The following is a 21,257-nucleotide window of genomic DNA, read 5'->3' as shown; positions in this document are numbered from 1 at the left end:
CTGTCTGCTCTATCTAATCCTCTGATTATCTTATATGTTGCATTTAAGTCCCCTCTCAACCATCTTCTCTCTAACAAAAACAGCCTCAAGTCCCTCAGCCTTTTCTCATACGACCTTCCCTCCATACCAGGCAACATCCTAGTAAATCTCCTCTAAATCCTTTCCAAAGCTTCCACGTCTTTCTGGTAACTGTACACAATACTCCAAGTTTGGCTGCACCAGAGTTTTGTACAGCTGCAGCATTACCTCATGGCTCCGAAACTTAATCCCTCTACCAATAAAGGCTAACACACTGTATGACTTCTTAACAACCCTATCAGTCTGTGTGGCAATTTTCAGGAATCTATGTACCTGGATACTGAGATCTCTCTGCTCATCTAGCCTACCAAGAATCTTACCATTAGCCCAGTACTCTTTATTTCTGTTGCTCCTTCCAAAGTGAATCACCTCAAACCTTTCCGCATTCAACTCATTTGTCACCTCTCAGCCCAGCTCTACAACTTGCTTATGTCCCTCTGTAACCTGCAACATCCTTCCACACTACCCACAACTCTACCAACCTTAGTATCATCCGCAAATTTAGTAACCCATCCCTCTCCGCCCTCATCCAGGTTATTTCTCAAAATAACGAACAGTGGTGGCCCCAAAACAGATCATTGTGGTACATCACTAGTAACTGAACTCCAGGGTGAACATTTCCCATCAACCATCACCCTCTGCTTTCTTTCAGCTAGCTACTTTTAAATCCAAACTGCCAAATCACCCTCAATCCCATGCCTCCATATTTTTTGCAATAGCTTACAATGGGGAACCTTATCAAATGCTTTACTGAAATCCATTTACATCATATCAACTGCTTTACCCTTATCCACGTGTTTGGTCACCATTTCAAAGAACTCAATAAGGTTTGTGAGGCACGACCTACCTTTCACAAAACCAGGTTGACTATCCCTAATCAATTTATTCCTCTCTAGATGATTATAAGTTATAATAACCTCTATTATAAGCTTTTCTAATACTTTAGCCACAACCAAAGTAAGGCTTACTGGTCTATAATTACCAGGGTTGTCTCGATTCCCTTACTTGAACAGGGGACAACATTTGCAACCCTCCAGTCTTCTGGCACTATTCCTGTAGACAATAATGACATAAAGATCAAAGCCAAAGGCTCTGCAATCTCCTCACTAGCTTCCTAGAGAATCCTAGGATAAATCCCAACCAGCAAGGGACATCTATTTTCACACTTTCCAGAATTGCTAACACCTCCTCCTTGTGAACCTCAATCCTGTCTAGTCTAGTATCTCAGTATCTTAATATTCTCCTGGACAACATTGTGGGCGGCACGGTGGCACAGTGGTTAGCACTGTTGCCTCACAGCGCCAGAGACCCGGGTTCAATTCCCGCCTCAGGTGACTAACTGTGTGGAGTTTGCACGTTCTCCCCGTGTCTGCGTGGGTTTCCTCCGGGTGCTCCGGTTAGTGTTAGGTAAGGGGTAAATGTAGGGATATGGGTGGGTTGCGCTTCGGCGGGGCGGTGTGGACTTGTTGGGCCGAAGGGCCTGTTTCCACACTGTATGTAATCTAATCTAATCTAAAATTGTATTTTTCCACTGTAAATACTGACAAAACATATTCATTTAGCGCTTCCCCTATCTTCTCAGACACCCCGCACAACTTTCCACTACTATACTTAATTGGCTCTAATCCTTCTCTCGTCATTCTTTTATTCGTGATATCCCTATAGAAATCTTTAGGGTTTTCCATGATCCTATCTGCCAATGACTTCTCATGTCCCCTCCTGGTTCTTCTTAGGTCTCTTTAGGTCTTTCTGGCTAACTTGTATCTCCAGTGCCCTAATTGAGCCATTACATCTCATCCTAACATAAGCCTTCTTCTTCCTTTTGAAAAGAGATTCAACTTCTTCAGTCAACTACGGCTCCTTCACTTGACCACTTCCTCCTTGCCTGACAGGTACATACTTATCAAGGACACACAGTAGCTGTTGCTTGAATAAGCTCCACACTTCAAGTGTGCCCATTCCTTGCAGTTTCCTTCCCCATCTTGTCTAATTGCATCATAATTCCCTTTCTCCCAGCAATAACTATTGCCCTGTGGTACATACCTATCCCTTTCCATTGCTAAAGTAAACATAACCGAATTGTGGTCACTATCACCAAAGTGCTCACCTACCTCCAAATCTAACACCTGGCCAGGTTTATTACCTAGCATCGGTAAATAAGAAAACAACTAAACTGAAATCAACATTTCTATAAAAGAATCCAAAGGCCATCAGGTGTGAAGAAATATGTCACTTCAAATTTGACTTACACCTGCATGATACATTTCACATATTGGAGATGAAAGGCATTGCCTGCAATTATCTCATTTAAAAGCAAGATGCTCAGACTTTGGAATGTACAAACCAGGACTAGAGAAGGCACTCTCTCTATCTTTCTACTCTACAACTCCCTCAGGAAGGACTCAAAAATATCTGCAACATTCACAGCTGACATTGACCCAGAACATTCCTAACCAACTGTGGTCCCAAGTTAAAGTATAATACTACAAGAGCATGCTAACAACTTTAAACTGCATATTGTTTATCTTACCTTTTATACTGGACACAATCCCCTTTTAAACTTCATACTTGTGTTTGTGTGCATGTTTTTGATGTTTCGTCTTTTAAAAGTTTGTTGAGGTTAACAAATAATAAAATTGCTCTTCCTTTCATTCTAGAAAATATTGTAATTGTCTCCTTGGTTGTTTCCAGTGAACTGCTTATCTGCATTTGATTAGACTGAGGCGTAGCTGTGTGTTAAAAAAGAAAATAAATTATTTGTTGGGGCTGACTCATGAGGTTGAGAAAAGTGGAAATATTTCAATCCTTTTTATCTACTCATAACACCCATCCCTCCTCCAACTCATCAGGCTTATTCAAAGAGTTGATGAACCACTGGTTAGTTGCTGGCTCATTTTATTTAGCTGTTGTAATTCCAAAGCTGTCTGTTGGTTTCTACAGTTTTTGCAAGTCACAGAAGTCTACCAGGAGTAGAAGGCAGCCACTTAAACACTTCTTGCTGACTCCAAAGCTTCTACATAAAATAGATGCTCTGAAACACGGGTATCCTGTAGTCAGAGGGCATTCAATTTAGAGTCCACAGAGTTTATTTCACATACCAACGTGTCTTCATAGCCACCCAACAGTAACAATGATGAATTAAATTCAGGAATACACCGATCCTAGTGCAACGTATATCATAATATGAAACCAAAAATGTTTTATGTTGACCACGAGCAGAAATAGTTTGCACAGTTGCACTAACATCAAAAATATATCCAAACAATTAGTTAAAATTATTGGTAAAAAGAATCTCAAATGTGGGAATTGGACAGAATGCCTGTACACATTGCAAACGCAGTAATGAATCAAAGTGACCATTTGTCAGGTCCATCCTATAATATTGACCTATGTTTCACCTTCTCCTTCTGACTGATTGTTGTCTGGTTTCTGTGTGTTGGTGATAATTAAAAGTAGCTCAGCTTGCTGGATTGAACTGTCTAATTAGCTGATGATGGCAGCACTGACATGGAGTGAAAGACTGCACTTGTGAATCATCTGTCCTTTCCTACATATTCTAAAATATTCTGCTGCACTTTATTTTGGCACAGGAGCTTTGAGACATCTGCCTATCTATCCTATCTCAATGAGCTCAAGGTCACTGCTCATTGTAACAGTTGCTCAAGTTGTATCACATTGGCCAATGGACTGTTAACTTACTGAAGAGAGTTGGTTAGTTCAGTTGGCTGGTCAGTTGGGTTGTGATGCCAAAAGCATGGGTCCACTTCCTACATCAAAAAGGGTTACCATGAAAGACTCCCCTTCTCAACCTTTCCCCTTTCCCAAGATGTGGTGACCCTCAGGTTAAACTATCACCAGTTGTCTCTCTCAAATGAGAGAGCAGCCCTGTGGTCCTCTGGGATCATAGCAACTTTGCCTTTTTAATTTAATGTAATTCCTTAGTTAATTGAATGAAAATGGATGAGAAGCTGCAGTGATCTCCAGAGACTACACACTAATGGTGATTCAAAATATTCAGTGTGTTTTCATCAGGGATGGGCAGGACTTGAGTTGATTGTCAAACATGTCTTATACTATTATCACCTTTCAATTCCCTTTTCCAACCTAAAACATTCTGCAATGGATATTATTACCATATTAGTACATGGTTGTGTAAAACATAAGGTTCCAGGTGACTGATCAGCAACTATTAACTCCTGATCAAAGTATTTGAATTAAAGAATACATTCCAAATTCTGAAGGGGCAGAAACTATTGTATATTAAAATCAAAAGATTGATGCTCTTAATGTCTGTATTGAGGAAGAAAAAGAACCAAGCAACATATTAAAATGAAGCAAACAATAGATTGTGGGACAAGAAGCTAAGAAAAACACTTTTCTTCACCTTTTTATTCCCTTATGAGCATGAAACTTACCAGATCATTGACTGCATTTTTATCACTGTCTTAACAAACATCTTTAGTAATGCATTTATTTATTTATATCACGTATTGTATTTTTGTTTCAGTCTATGAATTAATTCCTTAAATTATTTAAGAGCAAATCATTTCCATATTGAACACATTGCTTATGGAAGCAATATACCATGGGCTAATTTACTGTAATGACATTTTGCTAAAATAAATATACAAGTTTTTTTTTGTTGCAAGCTTTTGTAGCATTTTGGACTGGCAGCACCCCACCTTTGATGAGCTGTGCTGTCAGCCACAGTGAGGCTTTGACAAGAGAACAAAAGGATTGAAACTTGTTTTTAGCTTAACATCTATCAACACCTACCGTTCTGTATTATTTCCATTCAGTTTAGTGAAATTATACAGAAAAAGGCATCAAGGTAACAGCAACAGCAACAAATTGTTTTTATATAGTACATTAAAGATGGTAAAATGGCCGGAGCCATTTTACAGGTGCATTTTGATGTAACATTTGACACTGAACAATGTGAGATAATATTTGGACAGATGATCAAATACATGGTTCACTTTGGTTTCGAGATATACCTTAATGGAAGAAATAGAGCAGAGACTGCAGAGGCCTGGGGAGGGAATTCCATAGCTTCGGTGGAGGAGATTTGATATCTTGGAGGCTTAGAGGGATAGAAATGACTGCAGAATTAGAAGAGCTCTGAGGCCATAGAGGGGAATGTGAAAACAAGGATGGGATTTTTAAAATCAAAGCTTTGTTGCCTGAAGCCAGGGTAGGTCACTGGGTATGGTTGATGGGTATTCTGGACCTGGTGCGAAAAAGAACATGACCACAGATTTTCTTTTTGATTGGCTTTACAAAGTTAGCAAATGAATCACCTTCCCAATATTTAGTTAGAAAAGTTTTCTACTAAGCACCTTCAAGAAATAATGATAGAAACTTTCGGCCAACTTAAAACGCTGATCACTGCAGACAATAATTGCTGCAAAATATCCAAACTCTTATTTATTCTTATTTCACAAATCTACTGTTGTAGATTTTCTTATGAAACTGGTTACTTGTGCTATCTGGGGAAAAAAAGATTCTCTGCAGATTTAAACAGGGAGTGTTTAAACTAACTATTCAAAATGTTTGAGCCAAGTGCATTTTATTAATTCACTGACAAGTAGTGATTTTACTCTTCTTGCTGGTCTTAGAAAAAAAATAGACTTTGAATAAAAATTTTTTAACATGAAATATTAAATCTGTTTCTCTATCCACAGATGCTGCCATACATTTCCTGTAAGTTATATATTCTTCAATGCATAGTGTTTTCTCAAAATCTAAATGCATGTAAGAACAATTTAAAATCTGATATAATGTAATGCAGGAAAATAGAACATAGAACATAGTACCGCACAGGAACAGCTTCTTCGGCCCATGATGTTGTGCTGAATATGACGCCAAATTAAACTAATCCCTTCTGCCTCGGTCCATATCCCTCCATTCCTTGCATATTCATGTGCTTATTTAAAAGCCCCTTAAATGCCTCTATTTTATCTGCCTCTGCCACCACCCCAGCAGGGTATTCCAGACTCCTACCACTCTCTGAGTAAAAGATTTGCCCCTCACATCTCCTTTGAACTTTGCCCCTTTCACCTTAAACACATGCCCTCTAGTATTAGACATTTCAACTCTGGGATAAAGAATCTGACCATGAACTCTGTCTATGCACTTCATAATGTTATAGGCTTCTATCAAGTCTCCCCTCAGCCTCTATCAATCCAGAGAAAATAACCCAAGTTTTTCTAGCTTTTCCTTATAGCTCATGTTCTTTAATCCAGACAACAGACTTTTAAACCTCTTCTGCACTCTCCAAAGACTACATATTTTTCCTGCAATTTTCCGACCAGAATTGAATACAATACTCTAAGTGTGGCTTAACCAAACTCTTATAAAGCTGCAATATGACACTCTGACTTTTGCACTCAGTCCCCAGATCAATAAAGGCAAGCATACCTTCTTTACGACCCTATCTACTTGAGTGGCCACTTTCAGAGAGCTATGGACTTGAGGAATGGAGGGATCTGGACCAATGCTGTTCAGGGTCCTGCCATCAACTGTATACTTTTCCTTAAATCTGATCTCCCAAAATGCAGCACCTCAGACTTACCCAGATAAATTCTATCTTGAAGAAAGCTCTGTAAGTAGATTATCAGTACATTAGAAGAACAAACAGTTACAATACAAATATTGCTGAGCACAGAGCCCACAGTAAACCAACCTAAACAGATTGATCAGAACACAGAGATGTTATATATTGAATAACCACTGGATGGCAGCATTCAATGGCATTTTCACAAACCTTCATTGATCTCCCCCTTCCTCTATAATACTCTTAGACGCAAAGCTAACAACTTTTAATGCCTCTTATCGACATACTGCACAAAATTAGTTTTATTATTTGTGGGGAAGCACAGAGATAGATTTTACTCAGAAGCTGTAATATACTGCCAGAAGTGACCCAGGACAAATGGAAAAAGGATTTTTGTGGTTTTTTTACATTAGTGTATCATTTGGGAGAGGTACTTGCTTTCAGAATGGATCATGCTTAACATTTGTGCAGAGCACTTCTAACAGGCATACAAATGAAGGCAAATGATTGCCATGATCAGCTCAAAGTTTCAATATCTTGTATTTGTTGCATCAATATTTTTGCAGCTGATGTGAAGCTGCTGTGGGAGAGACAGGGAAACATGGAACTTACAACATGGAAACTCACCATATGGTGCAACAATCCTGGCTGACACTTACTCGGCCCCAGGATCAAATCACATTTCCCTATTCTGTTCCCTGATCTCTTTGGTCTCTTTTCCTTCACACTAATACCTAATCCTAAAAATTAGCCATGATGTGGGGGTGCCGGTGTTTATGTCTGTAGAGGACAAGTTAAGAATTGCACAACGCCAGGTTATAGTCCAACAGGTTGATTTGGAAGTACTTTTAACTAAATATTGATGACACATTGGAAATGAATTCAACTGCCTCACCACTCTTGAAATACATTCCTCTTGGCCACTATTCTAAAACTTTTATGGCTAACCTTGGTTAAGATAGCCCTGAGCTCCAAACCCCTCAATAAGATCTTAAGAAATAGTAGCAGGAATAGACATTCAACCCCTCAAGCCTGTTCTGCTATTCAATAAGATCACAATCATGGGAAGGTGATGACTCAATGGTATTAGCGGCAGAGTATTAATCCAGAGAGCCAGCTAATGTTCTTGGGACTGAGATTTGAATCCCATAATAGCACTACGATGGAACTTGAACTCAATAAAAATGTGGGCTTAGATGTTGAATAATAATTGGAGAGGCACAGAATGATTAGGGATAGTCAGCATGGTTTTGTGTGAGGGAAATCGAGTCTCACAAACTTGATTGAGTTTTTTGAGAAAGTAACCAGGAAGATTGATGAGGGCTGAGTGGTAGATATTGATTATGTGGACTTTCATAACCATTTCAACAAGGTTCCACATAGTAGACCAAATAGTAAAGTCAGATCACATGTGATTTAGGGTGAGTTTGACAATTGGATACAAAGTCAGCTTAACGACAGGAGATAGAGAGCGATAGTGGAAGATTGTTTTTTGAACTAGAGACCTGTGACTGACAGTGTTCCACATCGATCAGTGCTGGGTCCACTTTTGTTTGTCATTTATATAAATGATTTTGATGAATGCACACAAAACACAGTTAGTAAGTTTGTGGATGACACCAAGATTGGTGGTATAGTGGACATTGAAGAATATTATCTAAGATTACAAAGAGACCTTAATCAATTGGGTTGAAGAGAGGCAAATGGAATTTAATTTGGATAAATACGATGTATTACATTTTGGTAAAAGAAACAAGACCAACTTATACAATTAAAGGTAGGGCCTTGGGCTTTGTTATAGAACAGAGAGACCAAGGGGTTCAGGCATATAAATCTTTGAAGTTTTGCATCACATATAGGTTAGGATGCTGGAAAAGCACAGTGGGTTAGGCAGCACCCAAGGAGGCAGGAGAATCGACATTTCGGGCATAAGCCCGTCATCAGCAATGAGGAAGGGTTTATGCCCAAAATGTTGATTCTCCTGCTCCATGGATGCTGCCTGACCTGCTATGCTTTTCCAGCACCCCACTCTCAACTCTGATCTCCAGCATCTGCAGTCCTCACTTTTCCCTTCACATATAAATAAGATGGTTAAGAAGGATGTTGATAACACAGATTAAGTGCATGCTACAATACTGCAGTGAAATACAGTGCAAACTGGAGGAACAACATCTCACTTTCAGACGAGGCACTTTACAACCTTCTGGACTTAATATTGAATTCAACACCTGCAGATTCAGAACCCCCCACTCCCGTTCCTTCCCTTTCTTTTCGCTTTACTTATTGCATTCTCTGTCACCACGTCCTCAGTCCCCTCCCTCTACTCCTGTCTGTTCATTCCAGTGTATTAGGTAGGCACACTATTGTTCTGCTATTTTCACATTCCGATCATTTAATCAGCACTATCAGCACCCTTTTTCCCCCAGCACTCCACACCCCCCATATGATATTGCATAAATGTTGCCCCCTTCACACTTCATGTCAGTTCTGATGAAGAGTCATCTAGACTTGAACCGTTAGCTTGCTCTCTCTCTCTCTCTCCATAGATGCTGCCTGACCTGCTGTGATTCCAGCATTTTTTTGTTTCCAGTACAGGTTGCACCAACTGCAGTAATTTGCTCCTCAACCCTTGACTCACCTGTCAATCAAAAATCTGTCAAGCCTAAACTTGAATAAATCTAATGATTCAGACACGACTGCTTGCTGGGAAAGAGAATTCCATATACTAACAAACTGACATATACTGACAGAAGAAATTCTTCCTCATGTCTCTCTTAGATCCCTATTTTGAAACTATGTTCCCTAGTTCATTCTCCCATGAGAGGAAACAATCTTGTCAAGCGCCTGAAGAATGTTATATGTTTCAATTAGATCAACTTTCGTTTTCCCAAACTCCAGTGCGAGTAGACCCAATCTGCATTGCCTTTCCTCATAAAGCAAACACCTGATCCCAGGAAGCAGCAGAGGGAATCTTTACTGAGCTCCAAACTATCAAAATCAAGGAGCTTCTATCCATCTGAGAGAAGGGTCATAATGGTTTGGTAACTCTGTTTCTTTCTATTAATACTGCCAGATCTGCTGAGGTTCTCTAGCACTTTGTTTTTATTTCAGAAGTGTAGAATTTGCCATATTTTGCTTTTATTTGCATCTATCTATCCTTTCATAATCTTAAACATTCCATTAATTATATCCCCTCTGATTTGTTTGAATGAAAGACTATCCCATTCTCCTCTTTGCATTTGCAATCGTTTCATTGGATGCAAGATGACACTTCCTTTAGCAGTATTGTACACAAATCTGAATCCTGAACTGAAGACTATTTGTTTACCAACCCACAGTATCATTGTGAAGCAAAAAATACTTTGCTGTTACACAAGATGAATAGTCATTGACAAATTAATCTGTTTGGAACATATCTGGATAATATCATGGCAAGAAATAAGATTTATCAAATGTACACTATATGAAATCATTAAAATTTGAAGTTAAGAAAGACAGAGAGGCACATACATGTTGGAAATGCAAACGATTGACAAGGATTCTAAATGAAGCACTAAGTAAATTGATAATTAAAAGGCCATTTCTAATTCACATATCCTTAAGTTATTGTGCAATCGAAATATTGACCATGTTCATTGCCAGCATGGTGGCTCCGTGGTTAGCATTACTGGCTCACAGCACCAAGGACCCGGGTTTGATTCCAGCCTTGGGCAACTCTCTGTGTGGAGTTTGCATATTCTCCCTCTATCTGCATGGGTTTCCTCCCACAGGCCAGTTGAATTGGCCATGCTAAATTGCCCATAGTGTTAAGTGCATTAGTCAAAAGAAAATGGGTCTGGGTGGGTTACTCTTTGGAGGGTCAGTGTGGACTTGTTGCGCTGAAGGATCTGTTTCCATGCTGTAGAAAATCTAATCTAACCTTCACTTTCTTTCTGATTGTTATATTGGGAATGGGGTCATCCACTGTAAAAAAAAAGATAAATTCCCTTGCTCCTACACATAAAACATAAATGGACAACTTGAAGGTTAGACTATGCTGAAATCATTTTTGCTATAAAATGTAAGTTCTGTGAACATAAAAAATCTTTCAATTTTTTTCAATGTTGAAGAAATTCCCTCAAATTGTCATAATAATGGTCACTACAAAATAATAGCAGTAACAAAATAGTCTGTTTAATGCACTGACTACTGCTGAGGCACAGAATGTCATCATCTGCTCCACTGGGAGTGAGCTGTAAAGTATTCATTTATATGGGTTGACTTTGTTTCATTTTCCATTCGTGGCTTGTTATGTCAAAAGGTTTGATATCAAACAGCTAAAAATCCAGTGTGATAGAGACAAAGGGAGAAAGAAGGAGTGTGCCTATGTGGTCATTTTACACCCTCAGGACGTCCCAAAGCCAATTACATATTATTGAAATGAAGTCACAGTTATAATTACAGACAATTACATAGAATTTATGATGCAGAATCAGGTTTTCAACCCCATTAGTCTGTACTGCTGCTTAAACTCCACATGATTGCCTTTCAATTCCATCTGCCTCATCTCAGCCTTTCAGTCCACATTTCTATTTCCTTCATGTTTCATTTTATTTTTAAAAAGTGCTAGTCTGATGGTAACCAGGAACCCATTGTCAATTATCATATAAACCAATCCGGTTCACTAATGTCGGTTAGGCAAGGAAATCTGGCACCTTCACTGATCTGGCCTACATGGGGGTGGTTAACTCTTAATTGGCCACATGACTGGTCCTAGCAAGCCACTCAATTAAAGGGCAATTAAGAATAGGCAACAAGTGTGCCTACCACCCACATCCCATGAAAGAATGGAGAAAAATGCATCTAAGTTGTTTGCCTCAAATCAATGGTATACACATTTCTCTCTGCTATAAACCAGGCTTGATGTTCATGGTTCATGATCTGTTCAAGCATTGATTCTTTTCTGTTTTCTAATGGAGTCATGGAGATGTACAGCACGGAAACAGACCCTTCAATCCAACTCGTCCATACAATCAGATATCCCAACCTAATCTAGTCCCATTTGCCAGCAATTGGCCCATATCCCTCTAAGTCTTTCCTATGCAAGTACCCATCCAGATGCCTTTTAAATGTTGCAATTGTACCAGCCTCCATCACTTCCTCTGGCATCTCATTCCATATATGTACCACCCTCTGGGTGAAAAAGTTGCCCGTTAGGTCCCTTTTTGTCTTCCCCCCTCACCCTAAAATGATTGTGGAATGCAGCCCAGGCTGACCCACGCTGGCTGTACACACACTAAGGGTCCAAAGCCATACAGAGGTTAACATGTATCCTAGCGAGCCTTCTGCTCTTGAAGGCAGTCTGTCTCTCTCAAAGACAACACAGAAACAATCGTGGATGAAGATAGTTGATTCAGGCAGTTTCAAGGCAAATAAAAATACAGCATGTGTTCAATGGGGAGGCTCCAAAAATATAACAGTATCAACATAGTGGTTAGAGGGAAAGAGGCTATATTCCCTCATGATATCCTCAAGTCATTTCTGCAAAGGTAATGAGACTGTTGTTTAAGGAGACTCATTGCCTGCTCAACAAAACTCCAAGAGGCCCTATGGCTCTTACTGAAGGCTGGTGGAACAGGACCATCAGGGTCTTGTTTAAGAGGGTAGTGATTGTCCCCAAAAACCCAGCTGCTGGTTCTTTCAAGGATTTGAAGACAGTAAGTAGGGGTAACTGGCACAGGATGAATGTACTAGATTGCTGCCAAAACAGTGGGAATACTGTAAAATTAAGATCTTGATGTAGTCGCATACCAACCATTTATCAAATTTGCAATGACCATAACACATTCTGTTGACACTAGGGGGACCCAAAGAGCCATGTCATTGCAGGTGATGCCATCTAGTGTCAATTGGAATGCCATTCTCCAGGTGAAGGGGCACAACTTTTCATCCTGCTTGCTCTTCCTGAGTGAGATGGTGATGAAATGTCTTCATCAGGTGTGTAAAACCACATCATCTCCCAGATACTGTGATGGTTGGCATGTTGGGAAATGTCAGCAATGTCTTCTGATCTCACCTGGAAGGACATGGACCCAATATACGTAAGGGTAATGGTGATCTTCTGCCTCTAGCAGCCCTGTGCTCACCCTGGCGTGAAGCTCCAGGTCTGGTGGGGGTAATGTTGCTCAGTGACCATCCACTTGTTGAATCTAATTTGTCTCAGGCATTGTTCCTTAGCCAGGTGAGGGCAGGAGAAGTGCTCTCTGAAAACCCTTGATGGTGTTGCCTTTTCTGGAGACCCTTCCTCCTCCTTCTTCTCTTCTCTGCAGGATCTCCTCTATGTACTATCAGGTTGTAGAACAAGAGACATTGTAATCATAGATCAGCTGTCCTTTGCCCTTACGAAGTGTAAGCATTAACTGGTCAGAAAAAGGCAATAATGTCCACAAACTCAACTTAAGCAAAATCTTAAAATCATGAATACAAAGAGCAGGATTAAATCATTAGCCCATTTGGATCTGCTCTGCAAACCATAAGATCATGGCTAATCTGATTGTGGTCTTAGCTCCACTTCCTAGCCACTCTCCCACAACTCTTGACCCCTTTGTCAAATCATAAATCTCACTCAACTTTCATTCTGTTTAGTGATCCAGCCTCCAGTGCTCTCTAAAGAGAATTTGAAAAACTAACAACATTTTGACAGAAGGAATTAATCCTCATCTCTGGTTCAAATGGAAGAATCCTACTTTTAAAATGTCCATCAAATTCTAGATTCTTGGAGGTCAGTAGGATTTTTCTTTTTTTACACTGGGAGAGATTTCATGAATGAACAAAGTAAATAATGTAGCATATTAGATTTCAGTTAGAAGGGTCCTTAATTGTGTTCCTTTCTTGTCTTAAGGGAAACACCTCGAACTTGAAATGCCTTTTTAGTTTCAGTTTGCAAAAGGCCTGGCTGACATTGGAAGTATAAAAGTGTTTTTGAAAAAATTGAATAATTTACAACTGCTAAAAATAAGCTAACTCAGTGCAAGGAGTTTAGTTTTAAAGTTTCATACCACAAGTGTTCACCTAACACCATGAAGTGGTTACTTGAAGCTAAGCAAATCTATGCTCAACAGAATTAAGGCTCAGGGAAATGGCAATCAAACTGAAGCATTAGTTAAGATCCAAAGAAGAGATAGAAGAAAATTCTCTATGATGTGAGAACTGTAAAGGAGTGCTGTTGGGATTGATGGGACTGTAGTTTACTGTGTGTTTTGAAATCATTAAGCTTGCATTATATATATAAAGAGCTTGGTTTATTCTATTTTATTGCATAATAATTTATATTGCATAATAATTTCCATTTTATTGTTAAAGTAAATCAGCAGCATTTTTGCTTGTGTTTCAGTGAAAGACCATCTTGTTAAAAAAAAGTTCCATTAAGCCAGGTTACGGTCTGGGATTTGATCTGTCCAGTAATAATGTCAGCTGGGATCAATGACAGAAATAGGTTGTATGTTTAACATTATGAAGAGTGCTCTTGTAATGGGTCAGTTAGCTCAGTTAGTTGGATGGCTAATTTGCAAGGCAGAGTGCTGCCAAGAGCGTTGGATCAGTGGCTGCCAGCAAGGACTTTCCTTCTCAATCTTGCCTGAGGTCTGGTGAGAGACCAGGTCTATGGCAATATTATTTTTGATCATACCCAAAGATAGCGATGGATTTTTAATGGAATCCAGTTTTGCAGATTAAATTCAAATATTCTTAGGACCAATTTTCATTTCTTTAGAATAACATTATGCTTGATTTTATTTTGAAAATGCTATCTTATTAAGTGAAAATGCTGTACCTTATATGAGGAGTGATTAATATTTTGCATAAAGGCCAACAAAAACTGCATATGCTGGAAATCAGAAACAAAGACAGAAATTTCTGGAAAAACTTAACAGGTCTGGCAGCAACTGTAGAGAGAAATGAGAGGAGGGTCACTGGACCAAAAATGCTTTCTGTCCAAAAGATGCTGAAGACCAGCTGAGATTGTACGTCAATTTCCGTTTTCATTTAATACTTGACATAGTTCAGTTTGCAAGTAACATATAAGTATTTACGATAGTAACATAGAAGTATTTGCTTGAAATTATATATGCCCCTATTTCACTGCAATAACCAACTTAAATCCAATTGTTGTCTTTATTAAAATGGAGGTTAAATGATATATTTAAAAACATTAAAATCATTCACGAACACCGCATGGTATAATTTCAAGGTCTTTGCATTTCATTGAGAAGTTATAGTCTAATCCCTAAAGGCCAATGTGAACGAGGCTTCTGGTAAGGTACACAAGAGATTCCAACTTTAGTTTACTAAGTGAGCACTTTTGTAATTTGAGGACCAGCAGTGCAATTTATTTTGCTTGCGTTAGGTCCAGTTAGTGGGGAAATCAATCATGTAAAAAGCCTGTGTTTTACTTTCAAACAATTGGCTTAGAGGATCTGCTAGTTGTGTTGCACAATATGAAATGAGTTCCAGCAGTCGCAGTTCCATTCCCAAAGGGCATGAGTGCACAGCACTAAACTGCTCATAAATTTGACACTAATTGGTGCAAATTCAACAATTTCACTCAATGAGGCCACCAGGATTGAAATTGTAGGATAAGCAAATGTCTCAGAGTCCAATGGGATGGGTGGTGATTTCTGAACCTCGAGGCTAAGTCACATTGTTAGGGCAATGTGAAGGAATCTTTGGCTTGTCTGTCATTCTTGACCTGCGCTTTGGTCAATTTTGTAAGTGGAGATAAATTGAAAGCATTTTGAACCTCTCAGCTTTCACAATGATGAACGTACTAAATATTGCTGTCAGCTACCCCACTGAGTCATTCTTTACTGGCAGCAGCATTTTGATGAGCAATTTGTAGTTACTAACATGTACCAACAATTAGCTCCTCAATCAGCTTTAGCTGAAAAGCTGGAATCAGAAGGGTCAGTTCAACAACATGAGCTTCGTTTTCTGACCTACTTGCTGACTAACCTGTTTCAAACTGAAGCATTTTCTTATTTTGCCGACAGGCATGTGCGATGGATTGAAAGGAGATTTTAAAAAGAATTGCTAAGAAGAAACATAAAATTTTGATTTGGTATAGCTTTTGGTTTCTTTTTCTATATTGTGTGCCAGAAAATGATAGAAGTTTAAACAAAAAGTTTGCAAGGTTACAAAGTAAGTCTTGTACTCTTGGGGGTGTGGGTTAAGTATTATCCTGTGTGAGGACTGAAGTCATTGCAGTGCACACAGTAATGTATTGTTGCTTTAATTTAGTGCAAGGCACTTTTCCTGTTTAGTCTGGCATTACTTTGCAATTAATTTACCATTGAGGTGAAATGTACTTTGGGAATTGTAGTTTTGTTCCACCCAGGCCATATGGATTTTGTAGTTTACTAGTACAGTGGTTAGCAACTTCCAGCTGTTAAAATGTTCAGTTAGAGTGTTCAGATCATGTCAGACCATATACATAGCCTGGTATATTCCTGGGACTTGATGTAGCTTCACTTCATCACCCCTTCCTGCTACCCCTAGTGGCAGGTGCAGAAGATATAAACTTGGCAGAAAAAAGTTGGTATCCACACTAAAAGAAATAAACCACTACAGTGAAAAATAGGTCACAAATTTTATAAATAAGGTCGGCGCAACATCGTATGTAAATGTCTTTCAGAGATGTACTTCAGTGTGTACTTCATACAATTGCATGACATACATCCAGGGTTCGATAGTACATTGAAATGTAATGCTCAGATTCACGACTGTCCATTCCGACAAGGTACCAGAGAGAGAGGGGCTGAAGGGTGTCCAGGGAAATCTACCACAAAAATAAATCAAAGCCTTCAGTAGGTAAAGAGAGCAAAGAGCAGAACTTTAAGTTTTAATAACTTCCACAAATAATCCGATGAAAATATAAATCAGCCCCACATTGGCAGCAGGAAATGCACACTGTGTATTTCATGAAGGTGAATGTAATCCATTGACTTTCCATTGTACTATGGTGGCTGACTTTTACAGTGTCAATAACATAACAGAATGATCGGAACAGAAATACACATTGTTCTTTATTTAGAAGAAGGAATTTGAACGTATGGAAGTCACATGTTGATCAAATCATTTTTTGTGTGCTTTTGAATTCACCAGAAGCTGCTCACAGACAAAGGAGAGTTCCACTGAATGCATCAACCTAACTATAAGTCATTCAAGCAGCCAAGGTAATAATTAGTAATATCTTGAAAGTGACATACCCAAGCTGAGAGATGGACTGGCCCCACCCTGTACTAAAATTTATTTACCTGGGAACCGAATTCTTGGAAATTTAGCCAAACAAACACTCACCGTTTACAAAAATCCTTTGTTTCATAAGACTTTCACTTTAAAGAACTACCTCATCTGCGAAACTCCAAGTCTGCCAGGAATTACACAAAGACTTACAAGCTGTAACTAGCTTTTTAAAAATCTTCACCTTTATCTAATCTTTGTGTGTATGTGAGATGAGTGAGAAATTACACTTTGAAAACCTGGGGTGAGCACGTGATAATAAATAATCCTATTTATTTTAAAACTCACAGAAAGCTTGCGGCTGGATTAATTTAATTGGGCAGGGCACTTATTTGTCTTTCAGGGCAATCAGTCAGGGCATATGCTTGTCTTATATGTAAGTATACTAAACATGGACATGAATAAGAAATGCATTCATTCTGTCTGTTACAATATCTATATATAATATAGCATGGATATTCCACTGATAGTACTGGTGAGACTAAATACATCATTCTTGTAGAATAAATCAAACAGCAATTTCTGGAGCTTATTTGTATGGAGTTAAAAATATGACGGCTGTAATCAGGTATATGTAGATTTTTAGCCCTATAATAAGCTTTAATAATGATCAAATATTCTGGAATCAAAGCAATTTTCAATAGTTTATTTTGTAAATGGGGAAAGGCTTCAGAAATCTAAAGCACAAAAGACTTGGTAGTCCTAATTCAGGATTTTTTAAAAAGGTTAGCATATAGGTTTAGTTGGTAGTCAGGAAGGCAAATGCAATGCAAGCATTCATTTAAAGCGGGCTAGAATGCAAAGCCAGAGATGATCTGCTGAGGCTGTATAATGCTCTGGTCAGACCATGTGAACAGTTTTGGGCCCACATCTAAGGAAGGATGCGCTGAGTTTGAAGAGGCTCCATAGGAGGTTGACAGAATGATCCCTTGGATGAATGGCTTGTCACATGATGAGTGGTTAAGGACTCTGGGTACTTGATGCAGTTTAGAAGGGTGAGGGAGGGAATCTGATGGAGATTTACAGAATACTTAGATGCCTGGATACAGTGGATGTGGAGAAGATGTTTCCATTAGTAGGATAGACAAGACCCAAAGGCACAGCCTCAGAGTGAAGGGACAACCCTTTAGAACTGTGTTGAGGAGGAATTTCTTCAGCCAGAGGGTTGAACCTGTAGTGAACCTGTGGCCCATTGCCACAGAAGGCTGTGGAGACCAAGTCATTGTCTGCATTTATGATAGAGGTAGATAGTTTTTGATTAGTAAGAGGATCAAGGGAACGGGGAGAAGACAGGAGAATGGGGTTGAGAAATGTGTCAGCCAGGATCGAATGGCAGAGCAGACTCAATGGGCCAGATGTCTTAATTCTGCTCCTGTATCTTATGGTCTTATACTGTAAAACACAAGTTCCTTTATTGGCCTTATTCCATGTCTGTTGAGTGAAGAATGCAATGGAATCAATCCCCTTTACAAATTGAAAATGTGCCAACCAAATTTATACAAAATCATTTTCAAATAACAATGTAATAAAATAGAACATCTACCAAAATTCAATGCACATGAAGTCAGAGAAATGTGCAATTATTGTAGCTACTTTTCCATTTATAATCCTCTTCTGTCGATGCACCACATACACTTCCTACGTAATGTTCAATGTAATTTTACCTTCTAACTCACCACAACAGCTGCTGTTAATTGGATTTCCTGTTCTGCCAGCCACAACGCCTGAAAACAATTAGCTTTTCAAAAAAGCATATGTTTTTTTATATTCCTTAACAACCCCAGGTTTCATTCTGTTGGTGTGTGAAATTGAACATGAATGGCAAGAGAAATTCAGCCAAACAAACCCGATTTGACTTCCTTGTGACACCTTCAGTTGACTGTTATTCTTTTTTTTCCCTCTCCCATTTCCCGCTTTGCAGTTCTTCCATTTACCCCCAACTTTCTCAGGTGTCCACTTACTATTGCAGGGCTTCTTCTTCAGATCCTCTTGGATCTATTTGTCATCCATCTATTTGTCTTCTTCCATTCTTCTTTCCTGTGGTGACCCACTTCAATCTCCTTTCTGTAACTTGGTTTTTATGGCCTTTGTTGGATGTGCCAATACCCTCCCAGCCTCCTCTCCTGAGCATCTTGGGCACTTCAATGCTTCTCATGGATTTCCTTCAAGATGTTGACATTCCAGGCCCATCTCTTCCTGTGAATCTGTAAATCAAACACAATTCAAACATAATTCTGCCTCGTCATCTTTTCTTCAAGAGCCTGGTCTTGAATCTGTACAACATTGATGAGTGCACACAGGTCTTCAAAATCTGAGTCTGTAGCCAGTTAAGCAATTTTTGATCTCAGAGGGCATGCAACTTCAGTCTCTACTTATCCCACTCCATGGCTCTCTGGTGGGTTAACTCTACCTCCAGTTCACTGTCTTGCAGGGGAATTGAGCCCCGGTAAACTGAGTCACGTGCCCACATTTCTGTTCCAATAACCCCAGTTGTTCAACAGAGGGACAGTGCACATGTACTTGACTGATATTATATGGTATTGATATATCCTTCATTCCCAGGCCTTTACACAGTCATATAGATGTATTAATGATTACACTATAGTAAACTGCACAGGGCAAACATAAATATGACTGGAAGAAAAATTGTCCATGTGTAAGATAATTTACAGTGAAAGATCATTAGTGCAGAGACAAAACCAATATAGTTTGGTATTATAGCCATGTAAGTTACCAATCGATAGTGAACTGGTCATGTCTATTTCAGTGTCCCATAAGTGTCAGTGCCTGGCTTTCTGAGATCAACTAGCTGCCTTTCCAAAGGGCAAAGTTTAAAACAACATCTGTTATGGATATGCATGCTAATAGCATTCAGAGTGATAGGTAGGATGCTGTCTTTTCAAATATCTGGTCTCACAAAATTCAAACAGGATAAACTTGTCAATAAAAAATGCCACCGAATAGGAAATAATAAATAATAAATTCCACCCCCCCCCCCTCCCCTTAAACAACCCTTGAACCCTTTTGGGAGCAGCAAAGGCTTCTTTGATGGCATTAATGAGTGCATGAGCTGCCAAATTCTGATTGGCCAGTGGCAAGTCTTTGACCACTGGGGTCTTGACTCCTTGGAAAGGCTTGATGGTGGTCTGACCCCGCCTCTTTGAATCAGGGGTTTGGTGGGCCTGCCCTGGAGAAGTACCAGCTCTCCAGTCAGGAAGACACCGCACGTAAAACAAACCATCCAGAAGTAGGTTATTGGACCCATGGCCAATTCAGTAAAAGGCAAATTAGCAATGATGCCAGAAATTCATTCGACAGACATCGATCATCGTATGGTGGGGAAGCTCTGAGTAGGTTACAGAAACATTAAGGTATGATGTTTCATTACTTTTTCTGGATAGCTGAACTGGAGAGGTGCCTGAAGATTGATAATGTATTGTAAGGGCTAAGAAAAGCTATCAATCACCCTGATTATGATAAATGCCATCTCCTGCCTGTTTCTGACAATGCCCTGTGTAGAATTGATTGAGAACAGTGCTTCAAGCTCCATTGGGGAGGTTTTTACAGTCATTCATTTAATTCTTGAGGATGCCAAACCACTACTGTCTATCCACCATCTCTGTCACTGTTGGGAGCATGCATGGAAGAACCTTGCAAAGTTGCAATTCTGCCTCTATCAGTCTCAGTGATCCACCCTAGATTCAGCATCTGTGTCCAGTTGAGTAGACCCTGGGGAGGTTGCACCATTTACCACTTTCTGATCGCGCTTGCTTACAAATCATAGAACCACAGGTGAAAACCCAACCAGCTCTCTAACTGGCTCCATCAGATGGTTCATTTTTAAACAGCCAGCCATGTGTGCCCTGAATCTACATTGACTTAGTGTCTCCTTCAGATTCCTCCTAGCATCTCCCAAATCCATTTTGGCATTTTAGAGTCATAGAGATGTGCAGCACAGAAACAGACCCTTTGGTCCAACTCGTCCATGCTGACCAGCTATTCTAACCTAATCTAGTCCCATTTTCCAGCAGTTGGCCCATATCTCTCTGAACCCTTCCTATTAATATACCTATCAAGGTGCCTTTTAAATGCTGTAATTGTACCAGCCTCCACCACTTCCTCTGGCAGCTCATTCCATACACACCCTCTGCATGAAAACATTACCCCTCAGGTCTCTTTTATATCTTTCTCCTCTCACCTTAAACTTATGCCTTCTAGGTCTGGATTCCCCCATGCCAGGGAAAATAACTTGTCTATTTATCCTATCCATGACCCTCATGATTTTATAAATCTCTATGAGGTCATCCCTCAGCCTCCGATGCTCCAGGGAAAACAGCACTACTCTATT

General features: G+C 39.5%; 1 long non-coding RNA gene across 1 annotated transcript in view; it reads right to left on the bottom strand.

Moving 5' to 3' along the window:
- Positions 1 to 2,614: 2,614 nt before the first annotated feature.
- Positions 2,615 to 21,257, bottom strand: part of LOC140496159 (uncharacterized) — a 71,401-nt gene continuing 52,758 nt past the window's right edge. The window contains exons 3-4 of the long non-coding RNA XR_011964187.1: positions 18,871 to 19,113; positions 2,615 to 2,807 (exon numbers count right to left, since the gene is read on the bottom strand). This is a non-coding gene — a long non-coding RNA (uncharacterized lncRNA). The remainder of the gene's footprint in view (positions 2,808 to 18,870; positions 19,114 to 21,257) is intronic.

Source organism: Chiloscyllium punctatum, chromosome 26 (assembly GCF_047496795.1).
Source record: "Chiloscyllium punctatum isolate Juve2018m chromosome 26, sChiPun1.3, whole genome shotgun sequence".
Taxonomy (NCBI): domain Eukaryota; kingdom Metazoa; phylum Chordata; class Chondrichthyes; order Orectolobiformes; family Hemiscylliidae; genus Chiloscyllium; species Chiloscyllium punctatum.
Note: the sequence above shows the minus strand (reverse complement) of the source record. Positions and strands in the feature narration are given on the sequence as shown.